At 40.5% G+C, this 21,236-nt stretch overlaps 1 long non-coding RNA gene across 2 annotated transcripts in view; it reads right to left on the reverse strand.

Annotated features, from left to right (window-relative positions):
- The window catches only part of LOC140740655 (uncharacterized), a 74,581-nt gene extending 57,277 nt beyond the window's left edge, over window positions 1–17,304 (reverse strand). For both annotated transcript variants that reach the window (XR_012101898.1, XR_012101897.1), the window contains exon 1: window positions 17,122–17,304. This is a non-coding gene — a long non-coding RNA (uncharacterized lncRNA). The remainder of the gene's footprint in view (window positions 1–17,121) is intronic.
- Between the last annotated feature and the right edge of the window lie 3,932 nt (window positions 17,305–21,236).

The raw sequence follows: 21,236 nt of genomic DNA on the forward strand, positions 1-21,236 counted from the left end.
GAGATAACATTCTTAGCCTGGAAATGGATTTAGAGGATTTTGCATAAAAAGCATTGGACATCTCTCAAATGTTTTCAAATGCTTACTGTTCAGGAGTATGTGGCTCACAAGCATTTAGGAAGGGAGAGATCTCTGCTCTCTAATTGACCATGAAAGTTGGTTTCAGACCCTGATATTCAAATACTCTTTCTGATCAGGTAGGTAGGACATTACAAGCGCAAAGAGGGGCATATTATTGTGCGATGTAGTCTCGAACAGCAGTAAGCTGTAATAGCACAACACAAAGGTGCTAAATATCCATCAGTATATCATAGACCATAGAACAATACATCAGAGAAACAAACTCTTCAATCCCTGCTACCAAATTACGAGGGGTGATTGATATGTTCGTGGCCTAAGGTAGGAGTCAATTTTAGAAAACCTAGAACACTTATTTTTCAACATAGTCCCCTCCTACATTTACACACTTAGTCCAGCGGTCATGGAGCGTACGGATCTTGGACCTCCAGAAAACGTCCACAGATGGATGATTGATAAGTTTGTGGCCTAAGGTAGAAGGAGATGAGTTATACAGCTCTCATTACATGCACATGCAGGTCAACTCTTTGAGTGATTAGGCAGAAAGCTTGAAGTTAATAATTCATCTCCTTCACCTTAGGCCACGAACTTATCAATCACCCCTCATAAATTATTCCCATCTGCCTGTTGTCTACACCTCTTCATTGCCTGCCTGTTCATTCATCTATTTAGATTCCTATAAATATTACTACCATATCTGCTTCTACCACCGCCCTTGAAAGTACAATTTAAAAATATTCCAATCATTGTGTAAAAAGCTTACCTCACACATTTCCTGTAATATTGTTCCTCTCTCACCTTAAATCTATGCCTTCTAGTATGTGATAGTTCCAAGTGATGTGATAGTGATAAGGAAGGCGGGCTCTGTCGTGGGCAAAGTACTGGAGAGTTTAACATCGGTAGCTGAGCGAAGGGCGCTGAGTAGGCTACGGTCAATTATGGAAAACCCTGAACATCCTCTACATAGCACCATCCAGAGACAGAGAAGCAGTTTCAGCGACAGGTTACTGTCGATGCAATGCTCCTCAGACAGGATGAAGAGGTCAATACTCCCCAATGCCATTAGGCTTTACAATTCAACTGCCAGGACTTAAGAACTTTTTTAAAGCTATTATTAATGCTTTTTGAGTTAGTGATTTAGATGCATATCATATTATTACTGAGTTAAGTATTGTATGTAATGAGTTTTTGCTACAACAAGTGTATGGGACATTGGAAAAATGTTGAATTTCCCCATGGGGATGAATAAAGTATCTATCTATCTATCTATCTATCTATCTATCTATCTAAGTGCCAATTTTGATAGCATCTGGCAAGTATGGATTTGGATAGGTTATTCAGTGGCCAAGGGATGCTTGGTAAGTGAAAGGCCTTCTAAAGTGTAGTTTTGAGAGCACAGCCATTCTATGTTCCTGTCAGAATAAATGGCAAGATGAACAGGTTTGGAAAATCTTTGTTCTAAAGAGATATTGAGGCCCTGGTTAAGAAGAAGAAGAATCTGTATAGCAGGTATAGAGAGCAAAGAACAATGAGCCAGTTGAGAAGTGTAACAATTGCAATACTTCCTATTAAGTGTTTGATTCAATAAGGTGATGGATCAGCATATAGGAGGGAGATTGAAAATTTGGTTGAGTGGTGCCATGACAACCTCTCAATATCAGCAAGACCAAACAGCTGATTATTGACTTCAGGAGGAGGAAACTGGAGGTGCATGAGCCAGTCCTCATGAATTCCTCCATGTTTTCATTGCAAAGGTTCTGTCCTGGGTCTACCACACAAATGCCATCACAAGGAAAGCACAGCATCGCCTCTACTTTCTTAGAAGTTTGCCAAGATTCAGCATGTCATCTACAACTTTATCAAACTTGCACAGATGTGTGGTGGAGAGTATATTGACTGGTTGTGTAATGACCTGGTATAGAAACACCAGTGCTCTTGAACAGAAAAGCCTACAAAAAGCATTGGATACAGTCTTTCCCATTATTAAGCACATCTACATGGAGCACTGTCACAGGAAAGCAGCACCCATCATCAAGGATCCCCACCATCCAGGTCATGCTCTCTTCTCACTGCTACCATTAGGAAGAAGGTACGGGAGCCTCAGAAGCCACACCACCAGGTAAAACGGATGGTAGACAAGCTGGAGCTGAGTGTTTACAGGAAAAAGTCTCACACAGACCAGTGCCTGAATTTCCAGTCAAATCATCCAAAGAAGGCAATGCTTGGCATTGTTCGAAGCCTGGCACTAAGAGCAAATACCTTGCGCACAGCTAGAGCTGCAAATGAGGAAGAGTGCAAAAAGATCAGAGAAGCATTCAAGAAAAATGACTACCTTCTGCACATAATTGAGAAAGGAATGGAGTGCAACATAACACCAAAACAAAGGCAAACTCCAGATAGAATAGTGATTATGGCAGCTTAACTGAAAAGCTAAGATGAATTTGCCAAAAATATCGTGTTTAGTTAATAGCGAAAAGTGAGGACACAATTAGAAAAAGGCTAAGCAACATGGCCCCTGGAAGACCTAAAGAACTGTGTCAGGGAGTTGTGTACTCCATACCTCTACCACGTTGCCAAAAAGCATATATTGGTGAGACTGGAAGGCCACTGAAGATCAGGGTAGCAGAACATAACAATGTCTCAAAAGACCTGAGAACAGAATGAAGTGGGATCACTGAACTCTGCCTATCATGCTCATATAGACCAAGTTCTGATGAGACCAGGATCCTTGGCAAGGAAAAGAATCCCTACAAGAGGAGGATTAGAGAATCACTAGAGATGGAGCATGTGGGCAACTTAAATGTCGGTTCTAAGAGTGTAGAGATAGCTTCAATCTGAGACCACACATTCCAAAAGAGGGTTTAGCCTAAAAACTCGACTAATCAGAACAAGGCCAATTCAAACCAGAAATAGGCAATTCAGAACCAGCCAATCAGGATTGGTCATTAAGCCCTGACCATTCCCTGCTCACTGGAGAGGGTATATATGGAACTGTTTCTGGAGGACTTGTCATTGGAGTAACTTGTGCCTGAGGAAGATGGTTGGATTTGTCTCTGTAAGTATGTGACTGTTAAGGCTAAGGGATAGTAAGGGTAAATAGTTATTATCCCTTAGCCATCAGCCTCTTAAACCAGAGGTGATAACTTCACTTGACAATTACTGAATTGTTCCCAAAACTATTGGACCCACTTTCAAGGCCTCTTCATCTCATGATCTCAATATTTAAGGCTTGTTTATTTATTATTATTTTCTTTTTGTATTTTCAAAGTTTGTTGTCATTTGTATACTGATTATTTGTCCACCCTGTTGGGTGTGGTCTTTTGTTGATTCTATTGTGTTTCTTAGCTTTATTGTGAATGCCCACAAGGAAAACAATCTCAGATTGTATATGATGACATATATCTACTTTGATAATAAATTTACTTTGAAGAAGGAAATCAGGAGGGCTAAAAGAAAGTACAAGGTTGCTTGAGCAGATGAGAAGTGTAAACCCAAGGGCTTCTACAGATATATTAAGAGCAAAAGGATAGCAAGGGATAAAATTGGTCCTCTTGAAGATTAGATTGGTTATTTATACATGGAGCCAAAAGAGATGGGGGAAATAATTTTTTTTTAGCATCTGCATTTACTTGGGAGTGGACATGAATCCATGGAAGTAAGGCAAAAGAGGTGTGGGGTCATGGGCCATATATGCATTATAGAAGAGGACATGCTTGCTCTCTTGAGAAAATTAGGGTAGATAAGTCTCTAGAGCTTGAGAAGATGTCCCTTCAGACCTTGTGGAAACTATTGTAGAAATTGTAGGGGCCCTGGCAATGGTATTTTAAAAATCCTTAAGTGCAGGTGAGGTGCCAGAGGACTGGAGGATGGCTAATGTTGTTCAAGAAATAAGATGGGAAATTATAGGCCAGTGAGCCTGACATCAGTAGTCAGTAAATTATTGGAGGTATTCCAAGAAACAGGAAATATAAGTGTTTGGATTAACAGGAACTGATCAGGAAAGTCAACATGGTAGGTCATACCTAACCAATCTTATTGAGTTTTTCAAGGAGGTTATCAGGAACATTACTGAAGGAAAGGCAGTGGATATTGTGTACATAGACATTAACAAGTCCTTTGACAAAGTTCCACATGGAAGACTGATCCATAAGGTTCAGTGACTTGGCACTCAGGATGAAGTAGTGAATTGGATCAACATTAGCTTAGTGGAAGAAGCCAGAGAGTGATAGTGGAAGGTTGTCTCTCTGACTGGAGTCCTTTGGTGTGCCAGGGATCGGTGCTGGGTCTATTGTTATGTGTCATCCACATAAATTATTTTTATGATAATGTGGCAAACCAATTCAGCAAGTTCTAGATGACTCTAAGATTGGAAACATAGTGAAAGGCAAAGAATCAAAGCTTGCAGTGGGATCTGGACCCGCTGTAAAAATGGGTTGAAAATCGAGGATGGAATTTGATGCAGACAAATGTGAGGTTTTGCACTTGGAGGACAAACCAGGGTAGGACTTGCACAGTGAATGATAGGGCACTGAGGAATACGGTAGAACAAATGGCTCTGAGAACGCAGGTCCATAATTTTTTGAAAGTGGCATCACGGATAGACAGGATCATGAAGAGAGCTTTTAGCACATTGGTCATCATAAATCAGAATATTTCCAGGGATTGGGATGTTTTGTTGAAGTTGTACAAGATGTTGGTGAGGCCAAATTTGGAAGATTGTGTGCACTTTTGGTCACCTTCCTGTCATGGGATGGCTGTGTAAATATGTTGTACTGTATCTGCTCTATGATACGCTGTGCTGCTTTGTAAAATAAGAATAAATAATAATAAAAATTTGAATTACCAAAAAAAGATAGCAATAAGATTGAAACAGCACAGAGAAAATTTACAAAGATGTTGCTAGGATTTGAGGACCTGAGTTATAGGAAAGGTTGAATAGGTTAGAACTTTATTTCCTGCAACATAGGAGAATGAGGGGAGATTTGGTAGAAGCATGCAAAATTATGAGGGGTGTAGATTTATTACAAGCAGGCTTTTTTCACTGAGGATAGGTGAGACTAGATCTGGAAATCGTAGGTTAAGGGTGAAAGGTGAAGTATTTTGGGGTCACCTGAGGGGGAAATGACTTTATTCAGAGGGTGGTGCAAGTATAGAACAAGCTGCCAGTGGAAGTGGTGGGTGCAATTTTTTGATTGCAACTTCTAAGAGAAGTTTGTGTAAGTACATGGATGGGAGGAATGTGGAGGGTTGCGGTCCAGGCGCCGGTTGATAGAACTAGGCAGTGTAACAGTTTGGATAATCTGAGGGGCCTTTTCCAGTGCTGTAATATTCTATGACTAAGTATGACAGCCCACTGACTCCCAGTCAGAATAACGGCACTCCATGCTCTGTCCTCCATGGCCATGCCAATTTTCAGTCCAATCTATCAAGCCTCTGTGAATCCCCTGTGCCTTAATTTTCTAGGTCAGGCTACTATGAGGGACCTTGTCGAATACTTTACTAAAGTAAATATGTTGGCTATATATCAAGGGGAAAAGTCACTGAAGCTGCTGTTAAAGAAACAATTTTGGCAATTAGCCTTAGTGTTCAAGCCATAGAAGCCTTTATTTTGAAGCACTAAGATACCAATTGTAAAAAAATCCCCGAGGCAGCTCAACTTTCAAAATGATTTTACCATGATTGCACTGCAAGTACAAAGCATTGTAATTACCAGGTACTTACAGAGAAAAATCAAGGTGTTTAGGCTAACATGCCTACCCCATAGGCTACCTAATATTTCTGCCCTTCATAAGCTTTCTTAGCTTTTCTAGCCTTCATCATCTTTACCTTCAATTTCTATCTCACTAATATATCCAAGTTGCTTTGAAATATTGCCTTGCTATCCACCTCAGTTACTCTTCATGGTAAAGAATTTTGCATTCTTGTTTTCTGGAAAAAGGAGTTTCTCCAGAATTCCCTGTTAGATTTTTCAATGCAATTTTCAATGCATTTTTCAATATGATCTTGGTTCTCATTTTTCCCTCAGGAGAATATATCTTCTCTCTCATAGTCTTTCAGACCTCTATTTTGTTAATGATTAATATTAAAAAACTCGTGCACAGTGGTTAATGTGTATTTATAGGGAACACACGATAACTTCATGAGGAAGAAAGGAAATGAAAGGTCTGTTGTAAGTTCTGATTTTGCAATTTAGCAATTTTTATCAGTAAGAAAATATCCTCTTCATACTTGTGCATAAGTACAAAAGCCCAACATGTATATGAGTGAGTTGTGAACTTTTGAAGTTGAGAGACATTCATTCTTTTGTAGGTATATGAATTTGAAGCTAAGCTGATGTTCTTGCTATGAAAAGCACCACTTCTGTAGGAATTATCACAAGTTATTTCAGATAACTCAGGGTTCTCAACAAGTTGAGAGTCATACAGATGCAGCAGAGAAATGGGAATTTCGGCCTGTTATGTGCAGTCCAACCATTAAGTACCCACCTATACTAATCCTATTTTCATTCTTCCTATATTTCTGTCAGATCCCACCAGATTCTTCCAGTTGCCCACACACTAGGGAAAATTTAGTGTGGCCTGTCAATCTACATGTCATTGAACTGTGGGAGGAAACCAGAGTACCCAGGGGAAGCCCACAGTGTCTCAGGGAGAATGTGCTGACTCCACACGGGCAGTAGCTAAATTCAGTAATAAACCCAGGTCTCTGAGGCTTTCAGTCAGCAGCTCTACCAGCTGCACTAGTGTGCCATTCAAGGCTGTGTGAAGGAGCTCCCAGAATTGTTCGGAAGGGATCTTCAAGATTTGGACGCAGTGACACTATATTGCAAAGACAAGATGGCATGTAATAAGTTGGTGGTGTCCCCATGCCTTATTCTAACAGTAGAATGATTTTTGTGTAAGTCCTTAATACTGCTTTCTTCTGTGTCTATCAGCTCAGGTTTACAGTAGCATCAACAAATGAACTTTGCATTCTACTTATTTTTCTGTCAACCAGCAGCTCTTCTGATTGGCTGAAGTAGAATTCAATCCTTCTGTCCCATATTTCTATATCAATTTCAAATTTGCATATTTGCCAAGTGTTTCTTTACTTTATTTTTTTCTACATTTTGACTTTTAATATTGAGTTTTAATTTTCTGCTTTATTATTCAACCATTTCTGTTTATGCAGGTGTACTTTACATTATGATGAAAATGGTTTTTGATGTTTACATTGTGTCGATGGCTTACTAGTTTCTTTAAAAGTGTTACTATAGCTCCATTTTAACAGATATTTGCATTTTTCACATGACCAGTTTCCTCCTCAAAGAGGAAGAGTTTTTAAAATTGCAACTTCGCTGAGGAAAATATTTTCAGCCATCAAGCCCAGTGATGCTCAGCAATGAAATATAAGAATGTTTATCACTTTAAAAAAAGTGACTTGACTAAATGGTTAGCAGAGCCAGATTAAAAAGGAAGATTTTTATTCTTGTAATCATATCTCTACAATACAGAATTATTGGGTAAGGTCTACTGCCCAAAAATACAGCCTACAGTCAATCCAAGCACAAGTATACTGTTTTGGTGTGGCAGGTGTACCTTGTTGACCCATGAATGAGCAAGGAAGTATCAAACCAGTGGAAGAGCAACAGGCAGCCAACAGCATATTGAAGATGTTTGCCTCCCTACGTGTCACCTGAAAGCTTTCTTGCCAATGAAGAGCAGCCCAAAGTTTTGCTGCCCGACTGAACTATGAGGACCCTTAAATAATTCCAGACGTGCCTGACCTGTAGAAGCATTTTATAAAATTCTTAAGACTTAACTTAAGGAAATCAATATTATTAAAATATTTAAACTAAAATCAGCTAAACATTTAAAAAATTATAATAAATAAATAAATAATCAACACTACACAAACTGAAGCGAAAGGAAGTTCCTTTCTTTTCCACAATCCCCAATGGTAAATCCTGTGTCTGATCTTGGTGCAGAAAGCATTGTGGAACCTCAGCAAGACTGAGCTCCACAGTGGTCCAATGGTAGAGCACTTACAGAAAGTATGAGTTATTCCCATTTATAATGTAAAGTTCAGAACTTTCAAGTTCGAGCAAGCACATGTACCTGCTGCCATTTAAACATGCAAGTTCTATTAATTCCAGAAACTGGAAAATCTGGGACAGCTAAACCTGATAATTATTTTAAATTATTGATTTTGGCATGCAAGAATTGTAAACAGAAGCAAGATAGAGAGAAATCACAGGGAGTCAATGTGTCTTCCATGTGTTATAGTGGCTAGGCACTATAAAAAATATCTTAAAAATGTATTCTTGTATCTACTCGGGAAGGAGCATCTGTCCTAGGAGAATTCCTAGTTGCACTTGCGTCTTTATGCGGACTTTACGATCATGGCGAACAAAGATAGTCCGCAGTCTATTTTTCTCAACATAAAATCAATGTTGGTTTACTCCCACTGAATCCCTGTTTTGTGTGGGAAGAGTGAATAAAATTATCTTTAAGCAGGGTGGGGTGATCAGATATAGGATTACATCTTTTTTCCAGTGTCGGCATGTTTTCACAGCTCTTGCGCAGAATTATATTTGGTACAACAGAAAGTGTGTTTAGAACCAACAGCTGATTGGATTACAGTGGTTGCTGTGGCAATGTGACTCTGCAGAAAGCATTACAAAGTTCCTTTGGAGACTTCCCAAAGTAAAGTCTACGTAAAAAGAAAAGCAACTTTTTATCGTAAGATTACACATTTGAAGTTCTTCTGTAGCATGTTTATTACAAAGGTCGGGGTACTTTGTTTATATTATACTCTGCTAGTTTGACGACAGTAACATTGACAGTGATCCTGAACTAATAAATGTATAGTCTCTCAACAGATTGTCACATGGCTCTTAAAGTTCATCTTCGCTCAGACTCTGTTCCCTATTGACTCTAATGTATACATGCATACATTTGAGCAGATAAGGAGTGAAGACTTGTGATACCACTTGAATTCAATCAGTCTGTGAGCACTAGCTGACCAGCCCATTCACCTCTGATCAATGAGGGTCATTTGAATATGTCATTTTGGAAAAAGATACCAGAAAGAGTGGGGACATAAATCACCCACCCTCATTACAAAGAAATTAATGGGAACACATCAGCCAAATGTTTCTCACTTTCCTGATTTAACTTCCCATTTTCTCCAGGAAATAATTTTGCAAAATAGGAGAACAAATCTTAAATGGATTATCTTATCTATTGGGGAAGGAACATCTGTCCTAGGAGAATTCCAAGTTGCACTTGTCTTTCTGCTGACTTTACAAATATGGAAAGGAAAGATCGTCTGCAGTCTATTTTCCTCAACATAAAATTTCCACAAATGCCTCAACCCCACCTCTTTCAACAACGTGCATGGAGCTTTGACCTCTGTGTTCCTAAGAATGAGACTGTCACCTACTGCCCTTGCTACTAGACACCTTTGACAACAAAAGCCCCATATTTGTCTCCCAATTTGCATTGTTGCCCAGTATGTTCTCGTCCATATGACCAAGTTCCTTTTACCCAACCCCTTGCTGTGAATATGATCACGCTGTATGCCTGTTCTTATTAGAGCTGTCCATCACTTCTTCAAATCTGCCTCATCAAGTTTAAGGCTATGCTGCTGCAGCTTTCCTGTGAAGCAAAGCAGTCGACAAGTTGCCACCAGACTCCAGATTCTGCCCCCACATTGCACTGGTGGTATGTTGTGCTGTCAATAGCCTTTCTCGTTAGAGACTTGGGCAACTTAGGGAGACTTAAATAAATAATTTTAAAAATATAAAATTTACTTGACTGGTTTACATTAATTTAAAAAATGAAAGCTAAGTAAAATTAAAAATCACTTCCCTTCACTACCTTTTTCCTTCCAGACCAATGACCCCATTTAAACAAGTTATGACATGTTGCATGAGCCAGCCATGACTAACATGTGGCTGAGGGGTCAGATGTGAAATGAACCTTTTATCTCAGTTTTGGTTATTTCTGCTCAGTATGGTGCTGAGTCCAGTGACATAGCAAGAGGTCTGATGCAAGGGTCCATGCAAGTGTTTTCTCCGATTTCCTCCCACAGTCCAAAGATGTACTGGTTAGTAGGCTAATTGGTCATCCAATATTGTCCCGTGATTTGGCAAGGGTTAAACCAGGAGTTGCTCATTAGGGCTTGAAGAACTGGAAGTGCCTATTCCACAGTGCAACTCAAAAAAAAAACCTAAATAATACAAATCATATGTTATAATTGCATCAATGCGTATAGAGCACTAGATCAGCAGTTTTCTTCCGGACCATTGGCGAAAGGTGCTGTTGAGATATGTCTCCGGCAACAATGAATATAGAATTGAGTCAAGTTTTATAAACAATAAACAATTTATTAAAGTCTGCTCAACAAAAATGAAAGTAAACAAATGACTAACTTAACCTGAAGTTAGCTGCTATATGGCAACTCTGGAACAGTTCTTAAAGTGGTAAATGTGAACACAATCTTAAAGTGGTAAATGTGAAGGTCCAAGTGATTTATACTGTCAATTAGGAGAGACTTTCCTGAAGTAACAAATTCCTCAATGACGTGATGTTACTGCTGATCCTAGACGACAGATGGTTTATCTGAAGGATTCATGACAAAGGAAATAAAAACGGCTTCAAGGAACTGACCTTTTTCTTGGCGAATAACACTGCACAACCCTTTCTGCTCTTACAGGCAAGGGTTATCTCAGAAGCAGGTCACTATTTTCTAAACGAAGACCCGCCAGACAATACCAACTTTACTCAATACTTTGGGTTCCCATTGTTACGCCTGTGCCCAACTCTGAGGGGTCAAAGGGTCCCAAAGCTGCCCCCTCCTTTTTGAGAATCGCAAGATCGCTATTAATTCAGGTCAGGAGACCCAGGAAATGAAAGAGAGACATTTGGAATGTCTTGGCCCCTCGGCGATACAAAGCTATGGGAAACGGCCATTGTCTCTTGGAGACGGAATTGTGTATTGAGTACTGTGCTTCGTGGAAGCTCTCAGGCAATGTGGGCTGGTTGGGGGATGGCATCATTCCACCCTGATTGACATCTGAAACCCCGTGAGTGGGGTTAAAAGAGGGTCTGTGGGAACAGCCCCTCAGACGCACCAGAAGAAACGCTAGAAATCCTGTAACAGCGTAATAGCGAAAGCCGGTGGAAAGCCACGTGCGTCCTTTTCCATTTGCCTCGGAATTGGTGGGCCTTGCCACAGAAGAACGGCTTTAGCTAACAACAAAGGAGAAATCAGCCCCAACAACTCTCGAAGGATTGGCATCATAAAAGGAATGGGCAAGTTTTAATCCGTCTCTCTCTCCAACCAAAAGTTGCAGCTTGAATGAACTTGAGTGACTTTTATATTTCCATCGGACAATACATTATCCCCTAGACAATGATAGAGCTATTTCTTATTGATTATTATTATACCCGCACTTTTAGATTTAGTATTGATGACGTATATTATCTGTATGTTTGCATCGATGTTATTTTTGTGTATTTTTATCAATAAATACTGTTAAAAATAGTACCATCAGACTTCAACGGACCTCTCTATCTTTGCTGGTAAGTGACCCCGTTACAGGGTTCGTAACACCATACTTCAGTAAAGTCTTCACTCTCCAAAACTTAGACTTTAAAATTAAATCAAAGATACACCAAACAAACTGGCGGCGAATGGCAAAGCTGAATGCACAATGATTCTGTACCTTACAGTAGAAAGTAAAACTCCACTTTAAAACAAAACTGCATCATGAGATAAATACACAGCATAATGGAGTAACTGATGAATTGAACGACGACTCAACTCAAAATTCCTGCGTCACAGCGGGCTTTCCCATTTTATACCTGTTGAGAACGTCATAATGTGATCTCACACTGGTGGAAAATTACGTCACACCACCATCACAAGACCATTACATCATGCTCACCGGATACTCAATTACATCATGGTCATCAGATTGTCATAAGATACCCACGGGGTATGTAACAGTACATTTTGGATCAGTGGGCTTCACGAATTCTGTGCCAAGTCTTATGTGGGCTGGTGTCAAACCTGGTTTGATAGAACTCCTGCAAAGCATTTCATGACATTTGTCTCCATTAAAGCTGCTATACAAATAGAAGTTGATATTCTTCTTGGTGGAGGGCCTGGAGGAACTGGTGTTTCCTGCCATCTGGGAAAAGGCTCTGAAGCATTCGGGCTCTCACGACCAGACTATGTAACAGTTTCTTCCCCCAAGCTATCAGACTCCTCAATACCCAAAGCCTGGCCTGACACCTTGTCCTACTGTCCTGTTTATTATTTATTGTAATGCCTGCACTGTTTTTGTGCACTTTATGCAGTCCAGTGTAGGTCTGTAGTCTAGTGTAGCTTTCTCTGTGTTGTTTTTTTTTAATTACATAGTTCTGTCTAGTTTTTTGTACTGTGTCATGTAACACCATGGTCCTGAAAAACGTTGTCTCATTTTTACTATGCACTGTACCAGCAGTTATGGTCGAAATGACAATAAAAGTTGACTTGACTTGAATTTTCTGGCAAGTGTCATTCAAAGTAATAAACAATTTAATCTGGTTTACACTAGGCCAGTTAACATTTTACTCAACATTCAGAATTAAAACATTTTTTGGATCTCAGCAGAGGAGTATTGGGCTCGTCATGCAAGATGTTCTCAGAAAAGCTAACCACCTTCCTTCGTCTTGACTTTTGCGAATAACCTTCAAAAACAGATTATGCAAATAATTAATTACTTCCACTTTTAAATACTGCTATGGATTTTGCCTCCATCCCTATTGCTAGTAAATATCTTCATGTTCTTTTAATGCTCTGCAGAAACAGTCTGCCAGCATTTCTGTACACTTTTTGACTTCAGCAATAAATTACGTTGAGCCATTGACCCTAAAACAACAATGTAATTGATCCTATCATTCTTCTTTGCGTTCTATTGCAAATACTGCATAAAAATGAATCCCTCTGCAAAACTTTTCTTTAATGTGTAGCATTGAAACAAAAAAAGAGCAGATTTCCTTCATGTTTCAGGCCTCTATCAGTGGTATTATTTCACTTATGCTTTTTCCTTTCCTCCTAGTCTTGGCACTTCCCTTAAATAGATGCCCAGAATCACACAGCAAATATTGATCATGTTGGAAATGTGAAATAAGAACAGAACATTCTAGAAATAGTTCGCAAATCCAGCTGCATCTGTGGGGAGAGGAATAACGTTGATGTCAATGTTTTGTCAAAAATGAAAAAGGGAGATGCACAATGTTCAAAGGTGCAGAGAAAGTGGAGGAGAAAAAGAAGATCAGAGGAGAAGATTGGTGATAGGATGGGATGGAGGAGAGATTAAGGAACCACAGGAATGATGGTGTGGGAATAGACAAGAAAGATACCAGTCCACTGATCTAAATTGAAATAACTTTTATCCAAAAATGAACTCTAGACTGAGTATGGAATATTGTGTCTAATTAAAAGAGGAAGGAATTACGGCAAAAGTAAACGTGTGACATATATGACGTATGTGCAAATGCCCGGTGAAGGTGGAAGGCACTGAATAAGCAAAATACATTTGTTCCAGCAATTACATGGTGATTCATTATATTCCTGGTATTGCATGTAGTTAGAGGGAGAAACTATACTAACGACAAGCTGGCAACAGATGTCAAGTGAAGAAAACAAACTTTGTGTCAAACAGGAGACTTGCAGCATTGGTGACCACCACAGTCTGAGGCATGAATGCCATTGCTCAACACAGTAATGGCTGAACATGAGTGAGGGTGAGCAGGAGAGAGTACAACAGTCAATTACTGTGTGGGAAGGAGGAGCAGGAGCTGAGTGGCTCCTGAATGAGTACTTTGGAAAATGACTGACTCTACTCATGTAGTAAGACAGCAGAGGCATAGTCCAGCCAGTGTTAGCTATTAAATCAAATAAGCACTGAAATGATAGGAAGTATTATGTGTTCTTGAAAAGCCTGAAATAGTTACTTAGACTCTGGCTGGTTACTTTGACAGCCAAAAGAGATAAGATTTCCTGTCTGAGGCTTTCAGTTCAATGCACATCTAATGCTTTGGTTGATATTACTTTACTTTTATGCTGTATGTATTTCAATTTGTGCTCTTCTGTGTGAGCTGCTTGTTTTCACCTTTTGCTGATTGTTCCTTTATTGGTGAAGATAAGGGATGAGGAGTCACGTCTGCCATCAAATTAGGATGGTTGAATTGAAGGGGAGGTTTATCTGCTGAGGAACACTAAGGTTGGGCTTGTGGGGGTTTTGTGTGGTTCGAGGGATATGAAGAGAGAAGAGGTTGTAGAATTCGACCCGGAGTGGGACCGTGATTCAACAAAGCCCGGGGAGAGATCGATTGAGGATTGGTGACCTGCGGAAACCATGAGCTCCAGCTTATGCACATTAGACTGTTTTGTTAAAATGGGCCCTTTTCTTTACTAGCCCTTTAGTCAAATTAAGAATTATAAAGCTACATCTTTTAATTGTATGTGATGTACTGTCTGTTATTTCGTGGCAATCATTTGTAAATGGGTAACAAATTACTCAGCATTCACATAAACAGGGGTTTGGGGTGGGGTCGTGCCTCAACCTCACATGTTTGGCGGAGCCAGAAATTGTCTTCCCTAGATTTATGCAGCTGAGGAAACCAAAATGTTTCACATAGAATATCTAGAAATATTTCATAGGATAATTAGATCATGGAAATTAATGGTGCTGATTACTTGTAATGCATTTCACAAAGTAGTACTCTATGAAAGATTATTTAATTCTTTGCAATGTGCACAGAAGCATACAGTAATTCACAAATTTTCTAATGAAATTAAAAGGCAAAGGTGTTTAGTGAAGCGGTGTAAAAGTTAACTGATTATTTCAATCTTAGACAATCACAAACCGTGCAGAACTACAAATCTGGAATTAGGGATCAGAATTCAAGTGAGAGATCTAAGTACAATGTTCGCTTGAAGGTCCAGTCTACTATAATGTTAATGTACAAATAAGGTGGAGGCTGAGTTTAGAGTTATGGAATTGTACAGCTAGAAATGGGGCTTCCACACACAAAAAAAGATTAATTCAGTCTGTGATAGTGGACAAGTGCATTAGCCTGCTGTGGCAACTCTTTGGAAAGCAGAAAAGGCTTCTCGTGAATTTCAGTCCACCTCCACTTCCCGTCCACTTGGTGTGCCAGTATTGTATTTCACTTGCCAAGAAAGTGCACTCACAACTTTTTCAATGCAAGCTACATTGTCTGCTTCTTCCAGATTCTGCAGGTGTTCATCTCTCAAGGATTCCACAACCAGAATATCGTCCAAATACACAGAGACCGAGGAGTGCTCTGCAGCAACCTCTCTGGTTCACTGACTGTGACCAGGTGCAGTTAAATTTCTGACAGATAGTCAGTTATAAGCGAAACAGTCCTTCTGTGTTGACAGTCAAACACTCTTTCCACAGATTCTCCCACACAATCTATTGATAACCATGAGTTGTATCCAACATAGTGAACTGCTGCCCTTCAGACAAAGCAGTAAATCCGTATTCTGTTCCAGGAATGCGATACTGTTCCAGGGTTGAACTTGGATTAACAATCAACATTTAATCTCCACAAATCATGACGGATCCACCATGCCTTAATGCTCAGTCACTGAGTGCCGTCCACTTAGATTTTACTCAGTTGAATATTTTCTTCAGAGGCCTGTCACTTTTTCTCCAATGTTGGTTCATCGCATAAGGCACTCAGCTTGGCTTGAAGGACTAAGATGACATGTCAGGATTGTTGTAGTGTGAACAGTCACCAGAGAGATGTGTCTGATCGATATGAAGTAATCTTTTATTTGACAAAAATGAGACACTCTGAAGGAAGGTGCCTGTTTGATCCAATATTATGTGACTTTTTAATATGGTAAAGATCTATATTTACAGTGTGTCTACAATGCTTCCTTTGAATTGCATGTAACTATCACACCTCCTTCGCATCCACGCTGCAGACACCCAAAATGCAGTCTTGATAAAGACTCCCGGCCCAAATTGTTGACTCTACTCTTTTCCATAGATGCTGCCTAGCCTGCTGAGATCCTACAGCGTTTTGTGCATGTTGCTTGGATTTCCAGCATCTGTAGATTTTTCTCTTGTTTTAAATCAGCATTGTCTGGTTTTTCAATTAACTGCTGTTTACAGCTCTAGAAACCGATTGTTCAGAGCTGCATTTTAAATGTAATCTACAGTCCACTTTCAGGACTAAAGACTGGTTATTGAAGTTAATACTTTGCATACACCTTGTGTCCATAATATGCCCCAACAGTCCCTGCTCTTGACTCTCCTGAACAAAAATAAATTTGTACCAGTAAAGACCAACTTTGAGGACCTACTCAGATAGGGCATCAGAAATGCCCTGCTACAGAACCTCTCCCAATTTTCCTTGGGCATCTCTATCTACAATATTATCTCAAGTGGCTACCTACAGGACACTAAGCAGAAAGATTGTTGCAGAAATTTGACCAGCAGTGTGTAAAATGCGGCTTTGTCATTCATATGCTGTTGACCCCTTCCCTGATGGCGGATTGCAGTTTAATCACATTCTTTATCTTCACCCTTTCAGTCTCTGATAGCTAAAATTGTGCAGTGGCTACCAATGGTTACTCTCTTTCCAGGGGTACCGGCAATGTAAATGTATCAGGCTGACAGGCCCGCTCATCAATGTACAGGAGGGTTTGGGATGGTCTCTATTTCAATGACTGCAAGGACCTCACTCCAGTGGCACCCCCTTTCAGACTGTCCAGTCGATCACTGGTCCAATCACAGAAAGGGCCCAGCTCGTTTGAATTCCCTTCCCATTTAGGCTGGGGCAACTGCCTTCAGATGCCGTGTGCAGTTTCTCTTTCTCAGTCTGCCATGCCATTGAACTTGTGGAACCTGAAGTCTCTGCTGTAACTCAGATCCCTTCCACCTGTTCTACACTGTAAAACTGATCATCTACCTTCAGCAGCCAGCCTTCACTGCAAAGTACCATCACTGTTACGCTTTAATATGCTACTCACGGCTTGCCGTCGTGTTCTCTCGGTGTCCCCTGCCTTCCTGTTTGCTGTGGGTCTGCTTCCATCAGGGTGAGGTCAGATCTGATGTTGCTGGTTGGTGTCGATCACTTGGGCGCCCTGCAATGACACTGTTACTGGGCAACAAGGAGTCGAGTCGTACGCTTTAACCCGAGTCCAATGTTTCCACTGGTGACCTCGCAGAGACTGCACACAGCAACAAGTGTCATTTGTCATATCCATCTGGGAGTTAACCCTGCCTTTTCAGGAAGCACCTGCACCATGACTTGGGAGGACTACCTCCTCTCCCTACAGTCCACTCTGATCAGCAATCAGCTGCTGCTCTTTTGCTCGTCCTTCAACACTTTTCAAGTCAGTTACAAAGGTCCCTCACATCTCCGTGTAAACGGGCAGTTGTAGTTTATTCTTGTCCTTCCGCTGCCCTCCTCACACTGATTTCTGCCCACCCGTTCCCTTTCTGCTCCTTACTAACCCCTTTCTGGTGAGCCTTTAATCACTGCTACCTCAGGGAGCTGCGTTACTTCTAACAGCTCCTGACTGTGTTCAGCCCCTCCCCTTAGGACCTCCTGACATGACTCCCACACATCACCCTGTCGCTCCTCCCTGCTTGGGGCTGCTGTTTCTCTGTGGGCCATGTTAGCTACTCTATGGGTCACACACATTCAGTGTCCCTGTCTTGTCCGTGTTATTTCTCCTTTTCCTGAGTCTATGATTGCACCTTCCTTACTCAGTGTGTCTATCCCCAGGATAGTACCTTCATTGTTTGGGCACACGCAAAAATCTACAGGAAGCTGCGCTCGCTCAATCTCAGGTCCCTGGGGCTGACTTCTCTCTTCCCATTTCACCTCCTGCACTGGTAATGTAAATCGCCTCACCAGTCATAGGCAATGGTAGATGAATTATCAATACTGACGACCCCGTGCCCACCAACTCTTCACATTGCTGGCCGCCTAATAAACCTCTTGTGTACATCTGTGGATACCCCCACTGGCAATAGAGGCTGCTGTCAGCTGCTTGTCTTGATCTCACCAGCTCTATAATCTGCTCAGCAGCCAAACTGGAACGACAGAGCTGCAGTGGGTTCGGCCTGTTTTGGTGAGTGATGTCCACACTTCCCCCTCTTTTCAGGACACTGCCTCCAACCGTGGCCCAAGAAGCCACAGCTGTAACAAATCATTTATTTTACCCTCTGGTGTCTATTCCAGCAGTTCCTTGCCATGTGCCCCAGCTGCTGGCACACAAAGCAAGTTCTCTGCAGCCACTTTATGATGTCACTTCCCCCTCCTCTGGTCTATCTCACTAGCCCATGACATTTTCATGTTTAGGTCAATCCCACCGTTATCCCCAAATCAAAATCGAAGGCTGGCTCGGGTCACCAGGGTTCTCGACCTGATGTTGCTTGACCTGACAGATATATCGGGGGATAACCTCTCCCTCAAATACATCCACACTAGTTCCCACTCTACGCAAAATATAAATGATGGTAAAAAATAAACGGTCACACAAAACACCACAGTATATACTCTGCAATCTGCTACCTGAATGCATCTGAACTCATGATGCCTGCTGTATTCCTTTGCATTTAAAACTGTTACACTAAGGATACAGACATTGTTAAAATACACCCACACTCGCAAACGCGTCTGCCAAATTACAGTTCCCAGAATGAGCATGCACGCCCCCACTCTGATGTCTGAAACCGTCGGTAACCTCCCTTCACAACTGGTGGCCCTGCCTCACTAAATGAACACACAAATGTTTACTCTCTTACATAAACACACATGCACGCACACTCACCACACTACTTTTATGTCTATCGGTTCAGCTCTCCACTGTGTTCGTGGTACCTCACAATCCCATAACCAACCCAAACAGGTCCAAATGTGAGTGCTAATTTTGAAAATGCTCACCCACTTAGAGTGCTGAGATCACTGGCCACATAATGGGTTACGAGTGTTCCCTGGACGAAGCCCCCAATGCTGCAAAGTGAATAAAGTCACTGGAGAAATACAGCTGATTGATATGAAGTAGTCATTTATTCAACAAAAATGAGACACTCTCTGAAGAAAGAGGCCTGTTTGACCCAATAGTACATGACATTTTATATGCTAAAGATCAAAGGACTATTCTATATTTACAATGTATCTACAATGCTTTCTTTGAATTACATTTAACTTTCACATCTCCTCCTTTGTACCCACACTCCAGACGCCCATAATGAATATTAAGTCAGCATTGTTTGATTTTTTTCAATTAACTGCTGTTCACAGCTCTAGGACATATTGCCCAGAGCTGCATTTTAAATTTAATCTACAGTCCACATTCAGGTATAAAGATTGGTTGCTGAAGTTAATATTCTACTACATACCCTGTCCAGAATATGCCCTCTTAAGGATCATAAATTTTGGCTTAAGTGCCCAATCATCTTTGAAAACCTCTTCATATCACTTTAGTACCTCCTAAAATATTCCAGGAATCGTGCATCTTAATATTTCTCCAATCTAGGTGATTATATTTTAGTAAGCTTCTTCCCAATAGATTTAATCTGGAGTTTGCAACTACAAATCGCAAGGTTTTAATTTGCCTTTGGCATTTCACTACCATAACTGCAGTGCTTTCACCTGTGTCAGTTTTAGGATCTAACTCTGCTTTTTGTAAGTACAGTGTTTACATACCAACTGGCCTCATTCAGTCTGGTCCATCAGTGTTACGCTGCACCGTGTCAAGCTCAAATGTCATGTCTCTGTCATTCATTTTCATGGCATCCGCCAGAGGCTCTACTTATGTTGGGCCATCCCCTTTTTCAATGAGGACTGTGAACACATCCTTGGTTTTTTAGCCTCAACTTCCTCCCTTTGCACATTGAGAAAAATGGAAAAAGAAAATAAAATCAGAACCTTCCTTTAATTTCTTACTTTCATTATGTTTTTTGAACTTGATGCTGATTCCAACAAACGATTTTGTTAAAAGTATATTTGTGATTCTTTTCTGAACTGAGCTCGCATTCTGATGCGAATACCTCTTACTCCACAACAACTCCATAACCTTTACCTTTTTTTAAAATAGTGTTTGTTTTTCTTTATGAATACATTTTGCCACTTGTTCCCCATGCAGTGTTGAATGGCAAGTTCTATATAATATTATCTGCCAGTTCCACTGTTTGGACAATTCTCAGTGTGTCTTCAAAGGACAAAGTCACCCTGATAACAACTGCTTCTTAATCCAATCATCACTGATTCTACAAAATAATCTGTCCCTTAGATCTTGTAGGTAATCAAAGTACAAAGTAAACGTACGATCGAATTATGTACAGAATATCTCACCATATGTAACCCTGAAATTTGTTTTCTTGTGGGCATACTCAGTAAATCCAAGAACAATGATGGAATCAATGAAAGACTGCACCCAGCAGGACGGACAAACAATCAAAGTGCAAAAGACCACAAACAATAAATAAATAAATACCGAGAACATGAGATGAAGAGTCTTTGAGAGTGACTCCATAGGTTGTTGGAACAGTTCAGTGATAGGGCAAGTGAAGCTGAGCGCTGTTATCACTTAGGTTCCAGAGCTTGATGGAGGAGGGGCAATAAATGTTCCTGAACCTGGTGGTGTGAGCCGTGAGGTTTCTGCACTTAAAATAAATCAAAGTAAAATATTTGGGATCCTATTCTACATTCTGTTGAAGAGATGTGGTCTATTTTCTCATGAAAGAGTTTACAACTCTTTAAATTCAAGATTCAAGATTCAAAAACTTTACTGTCATTCCAACCATACATCAGCTCTGCAGGGCAGAATGAGACAGCGTTTCCCAGGGCAAGTGCAATCATAACATAACAAACGCAACAATAAATAGTAAACACAACAATAAATAGTAAAACACAACAGCCACATGTTGGTTAAAATCAATTTATAAGTGTCCAGTGCAAGTTAAAAGTGTCCAAAGCAGAGTCAGGTAGAGCAGCTATCTAGCAGTCTGACTGAGGAAGCTGTTTAGTAGTTTTGTGTTTTTTGTTTTGATGCTCCTGTAACGTTTGCCTGATGGCAGAAGAACAAACAGTTTATGGAGAGGGTGTGAGGAGGTCTTTAATGATGTATCA

This window comes from Hemitrygon akajei, chromosome 17, assembly GCF_048418815.1.
Source record: "Hemitrygon akajei chromosome 17, sHemAka1.3, whole genome shotgun sequence".
Lineage (NCBI taxonomy): Eukaryota > Metazoa > Chordata > Chondrichthyes > Myliobatiformes > Dasyatidae > Hemitrygon > Hemitrygon akajei.